The sequence below is a fragment of the Vipera ursinii genome (genome assembly GCF_947247035.1).
Source record: "Vipera ursinii genome assembly, chromosome: 3".
NCBI classification, from domain to species: domain Eukaryota; kingdom Metazoa; phylum Chordata; class Lepidosauria; order Squamata; family Viperidae; genus Vipera; species Vipera ursinii.
In genome coordinates, this window is record NC_139516.1 from 24183067 (window position 1) to 24203564 (window position 20498).

The 20498-nt window shown below is 38.8% G+C and overlaps 1 protein-coding gene across 1 annotated transcript in view; it reads left to right on the plus strand.

Moving 5' to 3' along the window:
- The window catches only part of LOC310638086 (uncharacterized protein), an 880437-nt gene that overhangs the window by 738928 nt on the left and 121011 nt on the right, over nucleotides 1–20498 (plus strand). The window lies entirely within an intron of this gene.

A 20498-nucleotide genomic window follows, 5' to 3' on the forward strand; every position in this document is an offset into this window, starting at 1 on the left:
TCAGGATGGGTTCTCACGTCTCTGCGGATCTCAGTATAACTCATACTTTATTCTTGCTAGAACTGTACTGAAACTTGGGTTGCAACCAGCCACAATATATAGTCCAGCCCCTAGGCAGCAGCCAATAGGTTTGAACCCACTCTTGCCGCCTGGGGCTAGCCAATTGCAGAACAGGAGACAGATAGTCTGGGTTGCTGGAGAGCCGTTAGCTGCTCCAGCAATGCACGTGGTGTATCACCACAAGCCCAGTACATAACATGGACAAAAAAAGAAAGGTACATAGCATTACCTAGAAAGGCATTAATTAATGTTACAGCTTTCCCAGAGAATATGGAAGTTGCATATATAATACTTAACATACATACATACATACATATATATATATATATATATATATATATATATATATATATGTATGTATGTATGTATGTATGTATGTACGTACGTACGTACGTATGTATGTATGTATGTATGTTAAGTATTTGTCAAGGCTTTTGAATGCACCTTGCTAATTAACTCTTGCTTTCCTGCTTTGGCCTGACTCAAGGCTTATCCACAGGATAACTTATGACAGCTCATTATTTGTGTAAATTATTCAAATTGCTAATAAAGAATTTGGGAGGCTGAGATGATCATTTTGAACTTCTTATGTTCTCATCAGTCAGTCATACCCTTTATCTGAGAAAAAGAGGAAAGAAAGAAAGAAAGAAAGAAAGAAAGAAAGAAAGAAAGAAAGAAAGAAAGAAAGAAAGAAAGGAAAGAAAGAGTTAATTAGCAAGGTGCATTCAAAAGCCTTGACAAATACTTAACACATATTTGCCTTGCCTTCTAGCTAATAAAAGAGAGAAAGAACCTGTGGCTCAGGAAGTTAAAACAACTGCCTAATATATAATCAGCCCAGGTTCGAATCTCAGATAAAGGGCATGACTGAGTGATGAGAACATAAGAAGTTCGAAATGATCATCTCAGCCTGCCAAATTCTTTATTAGCAATTTGAATAATTTACATATATATATATAAATATATATATATATAACATCAGCCACTTTAAACCCCTCCAAACCACACAATAAGCAAACTGACACCCACTATAAAAACATGGCACCACCACAAACACGAAGCCGAACAAAAGCAGCACAACTTACCAGCTCAGGTCTAAGGCTGGCAGCTGAGACCAGCCCATCCACTCAAAACACACCCCCACCCAATCAGAACACACCCACCATTCAAAACACACTCCCACCCAATCAGAACACACTTAATCCCCCACCCAATCAGCGCACACCTCCACCCACAGAACACACCCCCTCTGGCAGTTTAAAAAAGAGGAACAAACAGCCACTACCACATGCTTCTCCCAGAAGAAGGAAGCTGAAGCCACCAGCCTGATGATGACGGATGAGATTTCGTCAAAACGTTGCTCTTATACCTTCAATTCTACGTGGGGAAAAACCCGAATGACCAAAGAGCTACATACAAACACCCACGAAAACCTCAGAAAACATACACACACACACACACACACACACACACACACACACACACACACACACACACACATATATATATATATATATATATATATATATATATATATATATATATATATATATATATATATATATATATATATATATATATATATATAATGTAATTATTTGTGCCTTTCTTTATAGGCTCCAGAAAAGGTGCTCTTGCCCAACAGGTTAGAAACATTAGCTCACTTCTGCTTACTCAATATGATATTGTATCACTTGATATATTTGCTCTCCAGTAAGGCACCACACCCAAGAACTCACCTCACATCTCCCAAAGCAATGGACATGAAAGGCTTTTTGTTTTTCTAGGCAACTTTAATCTGAAAGTAAGAATAAAAAGGCGTTGAAAACTCCTGACTGAAGGGCAGCTTCTCAGTGCTCTGAAGGCAGTAAGGCAGAAGAGGAGACACACGGCTCCAATTCAACAGAGAACGCTTTGTTTCCTTTTGCCAGCCTGAAGGTCTTTGGGGTTGATTTCCCCACTGACTGGAAGGAGCCTCTTTCAAGAGTTAACCTGAAATAATCTGTTGCGATAAAAAAAAAGGCCTTGTGCTTCACTGAAGTCAGTACAAGGGCAAAGAATATCATGAAATAGTTTTGTTCATATAGCCCAGGGGAGCCAAACTATGAGAGATTATTTGGGTATCACACATTCCTTCTCTCTTCACCTTCGTATTTCCTATTTCCATTGCATTAAGAGGATGTGAATAATTTAAAAGAGGCTGTTAGGTTTTAATTGTAGCCATGGTTTTGATAAAGACAGTTTTAAAGTGAGTTTTAACATCTTTTTTGCCTAAGAATAAAAAGACATGTTCTTACACTGAAGGAACACATAAATTAATATGGCTATTTAACAGATTGAATATTAAAGCAAATGAAAGCAATTATATCCTCTTTTCCCAAAATAATTTTGTTCTGGAGCCATTTTAGGATTTTTAATGACCAAAGGAGTGGGTGGGGTGGTTGGAAGTGGGATCCAGCCAGCACCTCTTAGCCACTAAAGCACATCCTAGTTCTCTAGCCACTGGACTCTACACTCTAGCGCCATTTTGCCTGGGACTACAAGAGAAAATGGACATTTCCACAGCTGCCCGTCTACTGCCAATTGGTGCTTCCAGGATTGATCAAGGCTCCTCACATTCGTAGCTCTCTCTTCTGAAATAGCAATAAAGACCTAACTGTGGGGGGGGGAAACCAGGAGCTGCAGAGAAATTCAACTACACCAGGGTGAGTGTGTGTTGCTGGTTCTGACACCAAAAATACATTGCAGATTTTCTACTGCTTCTGCTGATAAGGGCTTTAGAAGGGGGACACTATTTTGCCTATTCCAATGTCATTTTATGGACTATTTTTTCTGTGAGGGAGATGAGCGGTTTCAAAAGTAGGTAAATGATACAAAGTATCAAAAGTAGGTAGATGATACAACTGTGTTGGATCTTATTACAGGTGGGGATGAGACAGCATATAGGGCGGAGGTACAAAAACTATCCATATGGTGTAGTAACAACAACTTGCACCTAAACATCAGCAAGACGAGAGATGGTGCTAGCCTTCCGGAGGAAAAAGGAGGAACCTGCCCCACTTTACATCGGGGTGGACTGTGTAGAGAGTTTCCTCCTTTAAATTTCTGGGAGTCTACCTCTGTGAAGATCTGACCTGGAAAGTTAACACAACACAGGTGGCTAGAAAGGCCCAACAGAGGCTTCACTTTCTTAGGGTCTTGTGGAAGAACAGGGTAGAACAACGGCTAATGACCCTCTTTTACCGGTCTACTATAGAGAGCGTCCTCTCGTATGGTATTGTGGTTTGGTATGCTGGTCTGACAGCCGCGGACAGGAAAGTATTACAGAGGGTAGTGAACACAGCACAAGACATTGTGGGCTGTTCCCTGACACCACTGGATGACATCGCCAGGGCTCGTTGCCTTGGAAGAGTGAGGAAGATTCTCAGGGATGACTCACACCCTGGACGGTATCTCTTTACTCTCCTACCATCCGGTAGGAGATATAGGAATATAGCTAGCCATACCAACAGGCTGAAAAATAGCTTTTATCCGTGGGCTGTTAGGCTTTAAAATGGGACATAATCTTATGCAGAATTGACTTGGGAGGCCGGTGTGTGGTGTAGGTGGTTCACATGGTGTGGTAGGATGGAGGGTTTGTTGTCACTGTGTGTTGGGGGGAGAGAGCACGGGGAGAGGCTCAGCTAATCTCAATGTACACATGTTGTACTTTGACAATAAAGGTTTATTATTATTATTATTATTATTATTATTATTATTATTATTATTATTATTATTATTATTATTATTATTATTATTATTATTATTATTATTATACAAAAAAGAAATATTTGCTTACAGCTAACCAGTCCAATTACAATTGGCACTGTTGTTCTCCTGAAGCATTTGAGGGTGAAACTTGGTCTCAACTGGTATCAACTGCTCGCTTCCACTTCATCTGTGCTTCTCTGCTGGGCCTCCTAACTCAACTGGCAGCTTCCACTATGAGGAATAGCAGGAGCCAGGGGTATCCAGAGGATATAGGCAAAAAAGACAAAATGCCTGCCATAATAGCACAATTGAATTTCTGTCTATATTTTTATATGCAACAACAAGCACTTTTTATTACATCTGGCAGACAGTTCTAACAGGAGATGAAATGGTAGGGACTACCTCTGATGCCCCTTGAAAATCTCCATCCATGCCTCTGGTTTGTCAGCCAGGCTATTTCAGAATGCATGTCTCCCTCCTTCTCACTTCAACTTTCCAAACCTCTTTTCAGCAAGGATATTTTTAGACACAGGCTTAGCACACTTTCAAAAGAGTGCTAGACTCATGTTCAGAAATAGCCCCAGTGACAGGGCATAAAGCAAAACATCTGTGACCTGGCACTCTCCTACAGTTGCTCAATCCCGCCCTACTGGCATTAAGTTGAGCAATTGAAAGTTCTTTCTGCTAGCAGGTGATGCTTGAGTGGAAAGGAAAGGAAGCTGGAGAATTCAGCTAGATCCACCAATCTCTCTCCTTTATGAGTCCTATATTAGAATTATTAGGACAGTGCTATCCCACTGCTTTTCCCCCCCTGAATCTGAGTAGGATTCCGTAATCAGATCAGTGTGATGCTATCATGTTTTTCTCCTTTGCATTTCTGACTCTTTAGTCTTCATCAGTCAGTCTCCCTTAATTCTTTGTTAGTAATTTACACAAATATATGAACTGTCCGGTGTGACTACAGCCTGTTTGATGGCCTTTGAGATAAGGCTGAAAACAGGAAATAAAGATTTGCCCCATGTTTGGGGGGCCTAGCAAGGTAATCTAAATAGTTAACATTTGACATATATACATATATACATATATACATATATACATATATACATCATATATACATATATATATATATATATATATATATATATATATATATATATATATATATATATATATATATATATATATATATATTTAAGTATTTGTCAAGGCTTTTTGAATGGACCTTGCTAATTAACTCTTTCATTCCTGTTTTGGCCCGGCTCAGGGCTTATCCACAGGAACTAGTCAACTTATGACAGCTCATTATTTGTGCAAATTATTCAAATTGCTAATAAAGAATTTGGGAGGCTAAGATGATCATTTCGAACTCATTTATGTTCTCATCAGTTAGTCATACCCTTTATCTGAGATTCGAACCCGGGCTGATTGTATATCAGGAGGTTAAAACACTGCCTGATATACAATCAGCCCGGGTTCGAATCTCAGATAAAGGGTATGACTAACTGATGAGAACATAAATGAGTTCGAAATGATCATCTTAGCCTCCCAAATTCTTTATTAGCAATTTGAATAATTTGCATATATATATATATATATATATATATATATATATATATATATATATATATATATATATATATAAGGATTCCCACAGCTGATGCCCTGCTGTTGTGCATCTTATACAAGGATCCAAGGACCCACTTTATAATTCCCTATCTGACAAAGCACATAGTCAATTCTGATTGGTGCGCATACTTTTGTCAGATTAGTATGATTTGGTTTTCCTAAATGTGACTGAATTTTATAATAGATATGCTCTGACTTTTTAAATTATTTGCCTATCATTTTATGTTGCTTTATTTTGAAATAGAATCAGTTTGTTATTTGTTTCCTTGTACATTCTGGTGAGATATTACCTTTCTATGCAAGCCAGGGCATAAGGCAGAATCTATTTTAGGACAAATTGGTATCTTTCCATACTCTAATTGTAATGCTTACACGTGCTGGAAGACAGTAACCTTCATTATGTCTCTGGAAGGAGCAATTCCCCACAGAGACACAGTTGACTAGTTTATGCTCTTTGTTGCCTTTATAAGAGCTACTGTCTACTGAGTGATGAATTGCTTCCTGTCCCATTCTTGGCCTGCTCAGGGGCTTCTCAATGAGCAACCTAGTGGCCTGTCCCAGTCATAGAAAAGCAACTACTACGAATATCCTTATTTGGAAAGTACTTGCATATATGGATGGTGTGATAGTTTTAAGAGACAGCCAAAATTATTTTTAGATTTAGAGCTACTTCAGACATTCATTGCAGTCCTATATGTCAACCTTCACCAATGCTCCCCAAACTGGTTAGACTTCAACTCCCACAATTCTCAATCAAGCTGGTTCAGAAACTGAGGAGTTCAAATCCAGTTCAGTTTCACAGCAGATGTGAAGGCTGCATTCACCCTTGGAATTATTGATTGATTGCATTTATATCCTTTCTTTTGCAGAGGAGTTCAAGGCAATGTGCATAGCACTTCCTCCTCTTTTTCCAAGCAACAACCACATGATGTAAGGTAGGCTGAAAGAGAGTGGTTGGCCCAAAGTCACCCAGCCAGTTTCTGTGGCTGAGGGTGGAATATAATCTGGATCTCTGCACTCTTAGTCCAAAATCTTCATCACTATACCACCCTGAAGGGCCTTCAGATGTGCCCTTCACGGCTTCGTTCTGTCTTATCATTTTATCCCATCTTATCACATCCTCTGGATCTTTAATCATTTCTGCACTAGCAATTTATAGCATTTTCAAGTGCTTTCTAAATATTATGGTGCCCAAATAACAGTGATGGAGGCAGTTGTTATGTTACTTTAACAATGCTATGAAGATACTAGGAGTCACCAGTATAAAAGTGATTAATGAGTGTGTGAGAGAAAAAGGCATAGAACAGGAAGCATAAAAAAGAGAATAAATATGGGTATCTTTTTTTTCTCACATGCTTTTTAATTTAAATTAAATAAGGATGAATATAAATTGTGCATTTGTGTGTGCTCATACATTAACATGTAATCATTAAATAATTACATATTACTTCCATCCAGTTTAATCTTTCCCTAATTTAATTTTTATTGTGTTTCAATTCACTTTTTAACATGTTTTTATGTGATTTCCCCTTTTGTGTTTATGTGATTTTTAACGTGCTAGGGCCATTGTAGAGTTTATTACAGTTGTGCAAATTTACTATACATATAACAAATTGTTCTATCAAGAACTCCACTCCTCTGTGATTGTTGACACTATGTATAAAGACAATTAAGATGGAAGATATTGATTCCTATATCCAGCCAGTGTCCATACATGCAACTGACACTTAAAACATACATTTCTCTAAAGACATTTGTGTCCATGCACACATACACACACGTATTCTATATGTTAACACTGGACACAGTGTAAAGTAAAACCTGAGACTGAACTGCATTTATGCTTCTCTCTGTGTGTACATTGAATGATACTGAACAGCTTTACATGGTTATGCACACAAGGTAAAAATGTTGTATGCTTGTTTTACTGCCATGTTTATGGTTCATTGAACTTGACACAATCCTAATGCTTCCATCATCTGCAAAAACATCCGTCATGCTCATAAACCACTGTTCCGATAAAAAAATCAGTGCGTTTGTTCTTGCCAGTAATAGCCGTCTTCTTGTTAATTTACATTTACAGCTTGAGGATAGGGCATATTTAGTGAAGATAGGGCATATTTATCATTGTATTAGCTGCAGACTTAAATCAAGTTGGAATGAATAGTTGCTTTGTTCATATTCAGCTACCATCCGTAACAAAACTGCATTTTGCCCATTAATAATACTTTGGCTATTTCCCCTTTCCTTATAAATAAACAAGTCGATTTTCCAACTCCCTTGAACTCCAAAAATTCTTAATCTAATGTTGGTTTTGAAAAGGAGACCTGTATTTGACCCATGTAATTTTCACTATAGTTTTGGCCTTATTTTCCTTTGTTTCTTAGAGGAAGTATATTATATTATCATCAAACAGTTCTCCTGTACTTTCTTAGGGTTGTTCCACTTCTTTTCAACTCTTAATAAAACTATCTTTTAAATAGTCACTGTTTTTCATTGCTTTAGATTGTTCTAGTGAATATTTCCCTGTTCAATGGTTTACAGGTGTGTTTTCCAGCCTGATCCCTTCTAAATGTGCTGGCATTGCAGTTCCCAGGATTCCTAATAGGCATGGCCTGAAATCATACTGGCATAATTCTGTGATTCAGAGTTGTGTATCAGATACATCACCTACAGGTAGTCCTCAACTTACAACCATAATTGAGCCCAAAATTTCTGTTGCTAAATGAGACATTTGTTAAGTGAGTTTTCTCCCACTTTATGACCTTTCTTGCCACAGTTGCTAAGTGAATCGCTGCAATTGTTAAGTTAACAACACGGTTGTTAAGTGAATCTGGTTTCTCTTGTCAGAAGATCGCAAAAGGTGATCACAAGACCCCAGGATATTGCAACCCTTATAAATATGAGTCAGTTGCCAAGTGTCTGAATTTTGATCACATGACCACAGGAATGCTGCAATGGTCGTAACTGTGAAAAACGGTCATAAGTCACTTTTTTCAGTGTTGTTGTAATTTTGAACGGTCACTAAATGAACTCTTGTAAGTCAAGCATTACTTGTATTCCAATTTCTTCATTGTCTTTCCCATCAGTGCCCATTTTAAGAGTCTTAATTCTACCTTTTTAATCAGGGAACTTCCTTAGTTTGCTGCTCTAAAAAGAGGCTCATTGACTTGGTTAAGACGCAGAAAGTCAATTCAGGACAATATGCCACGCAATGAATAAAGAGGACTCTTGGGCACAATTTTTAATGCTGATCTTTCCACTTGTGCTGATGTGTGCTTTTTGGCTTAACAATGTGGAAATATTGGTGCAGGAGCACTTTTTAGGAAAAAAAATAATTCACCACGATGTAAGCCAAAATCAAACTATGGAAAAGAAGTTGAGGATAGGGTGGGAATGATACAGCAGCACTATAGAAGAAAGTTGCTGATTGTCCAAGAGATAAAACAGTTCTCCAGTGTTTGATATCAGAATAGTCAATTTTTTTAAAAGTACCCAAAACAAACCAAAGAGGAAGGAGAAAAATACTGTGTGTGGTAACAGTGAGCTGTCACTGAGTCATCACTTGTTTCTCAAATCAAAGAGAAATTCCAAGCCACATCTGAGTTTTATCACATTCTGGTAAGGCTACTAAGCCCAGTTTCCTGAAGTGGCTAATCAACAAGATCCCACTAGGAAGCATGTAAACCCATTGGATGAACTATCTGTGGCTGCAAAGTTTCTAATTACACTGAATTCTTCAGGACGCTGCAGCCAGAATAAGAATGCCATGTAATTTAAAACCTTCATAATGACATAATTGGTCTAACAAACTGTAGAATTGCTCGGCATATTTATTTCTCCAGTTTCTGAAGCTACTGGATTTAAAGGGAGATTGTAGTGTAATTATTTGTAATAGGAACAGCCACACCTTGAAATATAATTCCTAGGTTCTTTTCACATGACCTATGCTGGGTGGTTTCAGATATGTTTTTCATGGAAAGCTGACTCTGGTTAATTATTACAGGGAATAACAAGAAAAAAAGCTCTGTGTGATTTCAGAGATATGAGCATGCCTTCATTTGGCACTAGTTAGTAAATATTTGATTTTGTAAGGAAATCACCAATCCACCCTAAAATCTGTGGTCAGTCTTGGTATAAACTCAGAAATAATCTAAAGACTATTCCAGTAGAGTTGAAAAAAAAGTCTCAAAATCAGCATATACAAGCATTATTTCCTATTGTAAAGCTGCTTCCACTCTAAAAAGGGAGTATTGCATAATTTTTCCCCAGAAAAGAGTTTTTACAAAACACTAAAGACAGGACACATCCACACAATCTGTATTTCCACCTACCAATCCCCCACAATGCAGCTGGAAAGCAATCTTTGTCTTCATTTCTTCTGACCTTGAATTCACAGGGGAGGTCCATGAGTCAATCAGTTCTCTCTGAGTGACCAATAGTAGAAGACAAAATCAGTAGCAAACACTCCTTCATTCCCAGAAACTATAATAAATCAATACACACAGAGACGCATTATTCAATTATCTGGTGATTTGCCTAAAATACTAAGAGGCTGCTATGATAAAAAGTTATTGCAAGAACAGGCCAGTTTTTTGCTTGGTTGTTGTTGTTGTTTGCTTATTTGTTTTAAAGCTATGAAAGGTTTTCCAACTGCCTTGCTAACATTCCTCTGTTGCATTCAAAAGATGCTGTGAACTGAGAAATCATAGCATGTTGATTGTTTGTAATTAGGCATTTATCCCAAAATGTAATCATGATTATTGTCTCTTGCTAGGGTAGCAAAAGTGAAAGAGTGAAAGAAAGAAGGAGATGAGTTCTATCTATGAAGGAAGGGAGAGGTTATGTGAACAGGATACTGCATCTTTATAGGGTGATGCAAACCCCAGACCATGGCAAGAGTTTCAGCTTATGGGAAAACAGGCTACCCAGAAAGTTTGCAGAAATTCAAAGGGAAATGAGTTTTGTTATTGTTTCCCATAAAACAGAGTAGAATTTGACAATTCCCGAAGCAGAAATTACTCAGATCTTTAGAATAGGGTCATAACTATACCTGATATACAGTAGTTCATAGAAGGCATGTAAAGGCAGGCCCTAAGACTAATTTTCAGTATTGGGGATTTTACAGAACTTGAGGCAGTGATACTAGCACAGAGAACTGATTCTAATCGCCTTATAGCTTTTTCTGATTGTTGATGTTTTTCCTCTTATCTTGCTCTTTTTTTTAATGTGCAAAATATGGGATTCTAGAGCCAAAATGAGATTTGGAAGGGGGGAATGTCAAATGTCAGTTTCTCAATATCCCCTAAAATATTTAATAAGATATGAACAATTTTCTTCACGTAGCAACAGCCAGGGATGAAAATTACTTCTAATGAATATTCAGAGGAGTGAGGCGTGGGAAAACTGAGAGTACATTTTCCTACCTTTTAAGGGGCAAAGAATTGTCTGCTCAGCATCTTGGAAGCAAGAAAAGCTCATGTGAAGAGATCATGCCAGAAAAAGATATTGGCATCTCCAGCCACATGCACAGACAAGTTTAAATGGCAAATGTTTTAAATGTTGATAAAAACTGCAATGAAGCAACATGCTACTACATACACCTAACTCAACTTTTGATAGCTTGAGAAAATAATCACAATGCTGCTAAAGAAGTGTCTGGGAAAATCAGATCCCAGAATTCTTGGTGCAGGAATGTGGCAAGGTACCATTCTCTTTAAGGAAAAGCGTGAGGAGAGGGATGTTGAAAGTTAGGCTATTTGTTGCCCCTGACTTACAAGGAGGCCATAGTAGAATCTGACAGGCAAATTTTTGAATATTCCTGGAAATTGCGAGTAAGAGAAATGGAGTTTCCAAAATGTAAAAAGAGGAATTGTTTTGTGTAGTTTCTGTTTACAGAATAGAGAACGTCTCCAGATTTTACTACATCACTCTCGTCTCTTCTGATGACAACTCATAGCTTCTGTGAACTTTGAAGCTAGCTATTCCTTGTATTGCTTGTGTGGTTTTCTCCTGAGAGTAACATTTCATGGTTGCCATGTGTCCTTTTGAAAAAAGCAAATCTTCACATCAGCCAGAGGTGGCACAATCAATCCTTGTGGCCTAGAGGCATTATATACCCTTGAGTCAGCACTGAAGGATGAAGCTTAATTCTAGCTATACTTTAGTATTTGAAGCTATCACAGGGATGTGTTTTTTTTCCTTCGAGGAGGTAACATCATCTCACTAACTTCAATAAATAGAAATGTACAGAGAAAAAAATTACATTGAAATAAAATGCAAAAAAAGAGAAAGAGGATGGCCCCATGTCCCTGGCTTCAGAATTTTAAATAGAAACAAAGATAAGAATATGGCAAAATATTATTTCAATTGATAGGATGAGAAAAGTTTGAATTTTAGAAAAAACACTCAAGGTTCTTCCCTTGATGGCATATAGCAGACATGTCAAACACAAGGCCCGGGGGCCAGATCCCCCATGAAGCCATCCTGGAAACAGTGAGGGAACAGCCCCCACTGCCTTGGCCCTGGCCCAGAGACCCTCCTTCTGCCAGAGACCCTCAGATATGTCCCACTCCTGCCCAGGCCCCCATAGGCACCTTTAATGCCAACGATGTAGAGCTGGCCATGCCCACCCAGTAGGCCATACACACTTTAGCCACGCCCACCCAGTAGGCCATGCCCACCCAGGCCACACCCACCCAGCCCCCTGAGGGCAACCGCAATGCTGATGCGGCCCTCAATGAAATTGAGTTTGACACCCCTGGCATATTAGTGTCTAGAAATCATATTACTTGCTGACTATGTGGGGCTAGGAAAGAACAGCAGTGAATGAGTTTCAAACAGAGAACATTACCATATTTCCCACTAGCTTGAAAACAGTTTTAAGAAGTGAAATTTAACTACCTTCAAACCTGCCAATTTCAAAATGCTAAGAAGCATTTCCCTCAGTAGCAAGAACAAAATAAAAAACCCTCATTCATATTCTATGAAAAATAGAAATAAAATGGATTGCTTCTGTTCCTCTTTCACATCTTTCTTGCTATATGCATTTGTTTAGGAAGTTTTTGTTTCTTGTTTTTATTTCAGTCACCTAACATTTTGGGGAAGGAGAGCAACAAAGCCATCAAATCAACTCTCCCTTTGAAAACCATGAAACCCACAAGCAGGAAAGCCCCTTGAGTCAAGAGTTGTGTGAAAATGGATTCTCCACAAGCTCTGGAGAGCTGTAGAATTAAGTTTTAGACTACTTTTAACGCCATTTTGAAAACACTGACACGTTTAGCTACATTTATTGGTGCCTGGAAACCTCTTGTGGACTTTTTGCATAAAAATGAACTTGTGATTTATGGTTTTGATGTTAGAGAGGGTAAATGACAGAAAAAAGAGTATCATGGTGTAACTTTAGAGAGAGAGGTTAAAATATAATTATACTTATAACTACTGTGAAGAATATCAGAAACCATGTCTTTGTAGGTACCTTTCTTTCTTTTCTGTTTTTCTTTAACTTTTTTCCTTTTCTTGCACTTTTTGCTTTCCCTTTGCTTTTTTTTTTTTGCTTTTTTCTTCCTTATTTTATATTGCTGTCAGATATAAGCCCACAGACAACACCATGAGACCTAACTAAGTTCACCCTCAAGATGGTGATATACCGTGTTTCTCCGAAAATAAGACCTGGGCTTTTTTTTGCCTCCAAAAGAGGCACCAGGTCTTATTTTCGGGAGGTGTCTTTTATACTCACCTTTGGCACCGACAGCCCCGTCCAGCTGGTGCACTTCCTCTATGGCCGAAGAAGTCACTTCATTCTGCAGCTGCATTCCAGCCTGCATTTTGCAGTCAGGCCTTTCCAGAAGGCCTATGCAGCCAAGTACTGAGCTATGGATTCAATCCATAGCTCGGTTCTCAGCTTCAGAGGTCTTGCAGAACCAAGCTATGGATTGAATCCATAGCTCGGTTCTCAGCTACAGTGGCCTTCGGAAAGGCCTGTGATTGAGAAATGCAGGCCTGGCTACAGAAGAAGTGGGCCAGCAAGGAGAGACCTGGCTACAAGGTAAGTGCTCCACAGCCCCACCCCCACATAGCTTGATTTTTAGGTGTGTGCCTCAGCCCAAAACTAGGGTTTATTTTAGGGGTAGGGCTTATTTTAGGCCCACCCCCCCAAAATTAAGCTAGGGCTTATTTTAGGGGTAGGCCTTATTTTCGAGAAAAACATGGTATCTAATAAACAGAATCTTGCCAAACTAAAGCCATAACTTTTTAACTTACTAGATGTATCCTTAGGGATTCTAGGCTGTGGCTATTCTGAACCTCTTCCTTCATCTGCCATCCAGCTTGGGACTACTCAGTCTCTTAATATGGGCCTCTTTCTGGGGAAGTCCAAACTTACTGTTCGGCTACTCTGTGTTATTATTTAATGATTTGGGATGTCTTTCTGTTGATATTTGATTGTGTCTTATTTTTCCATTCATTGCGTCTCTTTCATGAAACATTGTAAAGAGTTTACCAATCCACTCTTTTATTTTTTTTTACTAGACTGAAGGGAAAAAATGCATCAGGAAGCATAATAAGGAAAAAAAACTGATGGGAAAAGATTGAGAGGATTATAAATAGAAAATGACTGGACCCTCAGCTTTATAAAATGACATGAATGAAGCAGGGTGGTTGCATACTTAACCTGCCGAATGGGAACACTCTGGGAACATGCAGAGTTTATTTAATTTTAGGTCCCATGTAAAGGGTGGTTAAAAATGGAAGCAAGGCCCACTGATAAAATATCTGAGTTCTCTGAAAAAGGAAGCAGAATCACAACCTTTCACTCACATCTTCCCTATTTATTAAGGCATAACTTGAGATGCTGAGTAACATCTCAGCCCTGAACAGAATATTCCCTCCTTTTTCCTGTTTTTCTGATTCATAGGAAAGGGGGAAGGGAAAATACTATGAAGTACAGTATTCACTTGCAAAATATTTTTTGCACCTCAAGGCAAGTATCAGATGGAGCTTTTATCTGAAAAGATCAAACTCATACCAGGTCCCTCCAAAATGATGGAGAAACATTTAATTGGCCTCCTCTCCATCCTGCTGTGGGAGGGATGTGTCAGGATGTTGCCATCATAGTTACTGGAATACGCAAAAAAAACATTTCTAAGCACACCTTCCTGAGTTGAGGTACAATTCAAGAACCTGGCCAGGAGGTGGCAGCAGATTATAAAATGAGCTGGCACTGGGTACCTTTTCATATCTTTAATGATTTAAAATATTTAGCTGTATTTTTTACCTCTTATTCAACTTTCATTGTGTCTTTAGCATTATTGGCTCATGAATACATTTTATAGAGCATGTCATCTACATCTGACATGAGCCAGCCAGAGGAGGCAGCATAAACATTATATTGCACATTAATAAATATCTCTAGATTTATTTGAAATTGGGATAACAACACTGGATTTTCTTCCTCTTTTTAAAAAATAATTAGAATCTGCCTTGCTGTGACTTAATTATTTTTTCTATGTCCTACACTTTGGGACAATAAAGAATAGGTGTGTGACTTCTTTTTAGATCAAGGGTGTCAAATTGCTAGCCCACAGGCCAGTTACATCATACGGAGGCTGCACCCACCCCAGCTCCGGCAATCCAAAAAAAAGTTGCAATATGTTGCAATACATGACGTGACACGGCAAGTTTGACACCCGTGTTTTAGATAGTTAAAAAGTGCTGTATTATCTCTTGCCAATCTTCTGTCATGATTAAGCTTTTCATATTTCTTCAGACTTTTTTCATAGGACTTAGCAGGGATGTCTATCAGCTGTGATTTAAAAAAAAACCCTCAAGATGGTGATATACCGTGTTTCTCCCAAAATAAGACCCAGTCTTATAATTTTTTTGCCTCCAAAAGAAGCACCAGGTCTTACTTTGGGGGGATGTCTAACCCACCTACCTTGGGACCACTACAACTAGGCCTCCCATGCCCTGACACCTGCCTCACCTTGTCAGCCCACTTCTGTGGCCACTCACCGCCACTCACACGAGTTGCCCTGAGCCTCCATTTTACTGTCAGAGGCCTTCAGGAAAGGCCTCTGCAGCTGAGAAACAAGCTCCCGATTGATGCACGCAGCACCGTCCTGGCCCCTGTTTCGCTGTCAGAAGCCTTATGTTGTTAAGTGAGTTTTGCCCCATTTTACAACCTTCCTTGCCACAGGTGTTAAGTGAATCATTGCAGTTGTTAAATTAGTCACATGGTTAAGTGAATCTGCCTTCTCCATTGACTTTGCTTGTCAGAGGGTCACAAAAAGTGACCACATGATCCCAGGATATTGCAACTGTCATAAATATGAGTCAGTTGCTAAGTGTCTGAATTTTGATCATGTGACCCTGGGGATGCCACAATGGTCATGTGAAAAATGGTCACAAGTCACTTTTTTCAGTGCTGTTATAACTTCGAACAGTCACTAAATGAACTGTTGAAAGTTGAGAACTACCTGTATATTGCTTTATAGCAGTCATATGTGTGAAATGGATTTCTTATTTTGCCTAAAATTGACCTATCAAAGGAGAGGCAATTATGTTTTCCAATCCTACCATTTTGCCACCTGCTGCCTGAGTTCAAATACATTTTGCAGTTCAACAGGGAAAAATAATACTGGCATGAAACAGACAGTTGTCTATTTTCTTTTATTGTCTTTTCACAGGAAGACTAAGCAACAGCTGGGCGGGGATGAAGAGATAGGATTTTTACGGTGGTGGTGGGGAAACACCACCAAGGAAACAGTTAAGTTCCTTTCGCTTACATAGTTGTGATTCAAAGCCCCCTGCTGTTTGTTCAAAGTCTGCTTGTGTGTTTGGCTTTCAAGCACAGTAGGAATGTTTATGATCCAAGAAGCCAAACTGATATGCTACTCCTAAAACACAGGAGGTTTATATGTCCTGAGCATATGTCAATAAACCTGATATACCTCTTATTGATGGAATGTGAGCAACAGTTTGTTGACTTCTAAGATGGTTTCTAGATGAGAAATGTCAGCTTGCATAGAATAGCAGAAGTCCAGCTGAGGCAAAATGGACTTTGGTTGCACTTAGAGCATGCTGGCCAAAATATACTGAAATTGACCAGTCCTATCCTTATTGTTATCAAGGAATGTTGCATGGACATCAGCAAGACTAATGCACAGTTCATAAATTTGTCACCCATGTGCAATCTGTCTAATAATGAAGCTGGTATCAGGATTCCTATCTGGATTCCAACCTTTCATCCATTTTGCCCATATTGATGGCCAGGAGTTTTTTCTGGACACCCTGATGGATTCTGTTTCCTTTTCCTTCCCAAGAAAGCAAACTCTTAATGGCTTTCCTTTCTACAGGTATGTCTTTTGAGGACTGCTGGGGCGGGTGGAGACCATATTTCATCCTCTCTCTTGGGTTAGGAGGGAAAACCTGGCAAAGCTCCTGTCAATTTCACCAGTTAAAAAGGGTGAAGAACCCAACAAACAGCAGCCATTTCACCTTTCATTTCATTTCATTCTCTTTCTTTTTTTCTTTCTTTCTTTCTTTCTTTCTTTCTTTCTTTTTCTTTCTTTCTTTCTTTCTTCTTTTTTTAAAAAAATCATCCTAGCAACCAAAATGATTGGTTCAACACAAAGCTTGGGCTGGAGGGGGAATGTACTGGCCAGAGCACAACCAGCCAGTTCAAATGGAGGTAAATTCATAAAGTACAAGAAGGAGAGAAAAACAGTAGTTTTGATGCAGAGCCAGGTAATTCGGGTGGGGGTTGACTTCCCAGCAGATTAAGGTCAGAGTCAAGATGACATCAGCCATTCCTGTCCTCCTAAACAGTAGGTGGCCTGCTGGGATAGCAGGAAATGAGGACTGGCTCTAAGGTCACATATCTTCATCTAGTCCACACCTTCTCTATCCAATTAAAATGTGTTGTCTGAAAGCCTTGATTAATTAAAGCAATGGTAGGTGACGGAAATCACTATCTATGGGCTCATCTAATGATGACCCTGGCATAGGAAACATTGCACCTTGGAATGTAAGAGGACTAAACAATAAAGACCATAAATTAATGAATGAAATCAAAGAAAGAATGGATTGTGCTGAATGTTTCTAAAACTAAAAGAAAGCAAAAGGATGCAATAAATCTGAATGAAGGTGGTCACCCCTTGTGGAGTGGAACCAATGAAAGATTGAAAGAATCAGTGAAGGATTCAAGGTTTACGAGAAGATATGAATCATTTGGTAGCCTTTGGAGATAATAATAATTGAGAAACAATAGATGTTGAAGAAAAGAAAAGACGTAAAAGATAGTGGAATGAGTGTAGAATGACTCCAGGAAGAGAAAGTACAAGACCTATATGAAAGAGGTTCTAAAAATAGATTAATCTCCCACCAGAATGAATGGAAAGTGGCTCTTAGGAAAGAGAATATGGACACAGCTTGGAATGGAATGAAAAGAATTATGTTACAAGGTAGCACAGGAACTTGTGGGGGTATGAAGAAATTATGAAGAGAATGAGGTAGTAGGCAGGAAAAATTCACATAAGAAAATTTAATTATTTGTTTATATTCCACTTTTTATTTTTGCAAATAACTCAAGGCAGTAATCATATCCAACATGGTTGCTGCTGAAAGAATGAAAGATAATGTATATTGAAAACAAAATATGGTTATCATCTATAATGTACATTGAAAACAAAATATGGTTGCAGATAATGCAGTCAAGGAGAAGAACAATTAAGATTAAAAGAGGCAGAGAACAAGACTGATGATTCCAAGAAATACTTTTTTTTTGCAAAGTTTGCAAAGAAAGCTACACAACGTGCATCTAGCAAAACAAATAGGATTGAAAATAAAAATGAAGAAATTATTTGGGACATGCTCTATGGCAGACATGTCAAACACAAGGCCCGGGGGCCGGATCCGGCCCGCAAAGTGGTTTCATGTGGCCCGCGAAGCCATCCTGGAAACAGTGAGGGAACGGTCCCCACTGCCTTGGCCCTGGCCCAGAGACCCTCCTCCTGCCAGAGACCCTCAGATCTGTCCCACTCCTGCCCAGGCCCCCATAGGCACCCTTGATGCGAACAATGTAGAGCTGGCCATGCCCACCCAGTACGCCATACACACTAGCCACGCCCACCCAGTAGGCCACGCCCACCCTGACCATACCCACCCAGCCCCTTGAGGGCAACCGCAATGCTGATTCAGCCCTCAATGAAATTGAGTTTGACACACCTGCTCTATGGAGTGTTTTATAGACTTGTATGGAAATTATCGTAATATTGTGGTACCTTGGTACTCAACTGCTCTGAAACTCATTGAAACCTATTTTGATGTGAACATTTTGTCCCAGTACTCATTATTTATTTGGTACTCAAGGCACAAGGTAGAACTCGTCAGTGTCTGCTGCCTTGTGACTCACTATATTATTCCTTATGGGAAAAATTTATTTGGTACTCATTTTTGGTACTCATCATTTCTGGTACTCATCCCAGATCCAATTAATGATGAGTACCAAGGTACCACTGTATATGAAGAGTGGAACTGGAATAAATGCTATCAAAGGTAATGTGCCAAGAAAATAATTGATCAAAAAGAAGTCATAAATTGTGTGGAATATTGAAAATGGTAGGGCTGCAGATGTAGGTAATATAACTGGAGATACATTTTAAAATTATTTGTTTTGTAGCAGCTGCCATTTGTTTAACATGTACTATATGTGAAGACTATATCTGTGTCTGGAAGAATGTCAATTTTTGTAACCCTGCACAAAGGGGAAAATAGTGTGATTAATTCCAAAACTACATGCGGATTAAGTTGTTAAGTATGCATAACACTGCTTACCCTGAAAAGGAATAGTATGTTGGATATGTATGTCTATACGTAAGTCTGTACAGTTTATTTATGAAATAAGTTCTGGCAAAACAGGCTTTTCTGTGCCACTTCTGTTTTGGCCTAAAGCACTGCCTGCCAATACTGGAGATACTGATTAAACCCTAATTAATAGACCTATAAGATCTGCACTGGAGGGGGAAAAAGTTGTGCAAGCATAAGGTTCAGGGATGTACATACAACCCTTTTTAAAATCAAATTTGGCTCCTATTACAGGAAGCAAGTCTAGGCTTGACTTCTATCGGCATGGGACAGTACTTGGGATTCCAAGAAATAATAAGCCAGAGGCAGTTTTATTCATAAGTAGAGCAGACCCTTTGAACACAAATCCCCCTGTTAATGAGTTAATTATGATGAACCTAAGCTTCATTATCTCAGCCTGTCTAATCTAAGCATATCTAAGTCTACACCCAGCTCATTGGAGGAAGAACAGGAATCTCAGTACAAGTATGCAAAACAAAAATAATAATCCCCAAATCTACTCAGAACCAATCAAACCCATTGAATGTTTATTAATTTAAATGGATTTTAATTCTAGAAGGGAATTTAGAGCAAATTTCCCCAGCCTTAACAGCAATATTTCCTAGCCTTGACATAGGTTTCTCAACCTTGTGCTTTCCAGAACAGGAATTCCTAAACTGGTATCTCCCTTAATGTAATCTTAATGTACACACCTTTCCTAAAAAAATCCAAATACCAAAATGAACAATCAGCACAATACGATGAAACCTTGGGAAAAGTGGATTTATTGTAGCAATGTAACTAAATGCCTTACATGTCTCTGGAGATTCTCATCATCATAGTTGTCTGAAAGGTGCTTTTTTTTCTTCAAAAGGCACTTGGACTGTTTTTTTACTTGAGGAAGAAGAAGAAAATATTTAGCTTCTCATCTAAAAATTTTCCTCAGTTCGGATGATGGGGGGTATGGAAGGAAGTCTCAATTGTCAATACCTACCCCTTCCATTCCCCTCCCCCCCCCCCATCAGAACCGATGAACTTCTTGGATAAGAAGCTAAATGTTTTCTTCTTCCTTCTCAAGGAAAAAACAGTCCTTTAAGATAACTAAAAGGTTCTTCACACCTCCCCTGGACTCCACACCTCCCCACAATTTAAGAAGACTTGTATTTTTTTTTTTAAAAAAAAGAGATGTATTGGTGGAAACGTGGTGGCTCAGTGGGTTA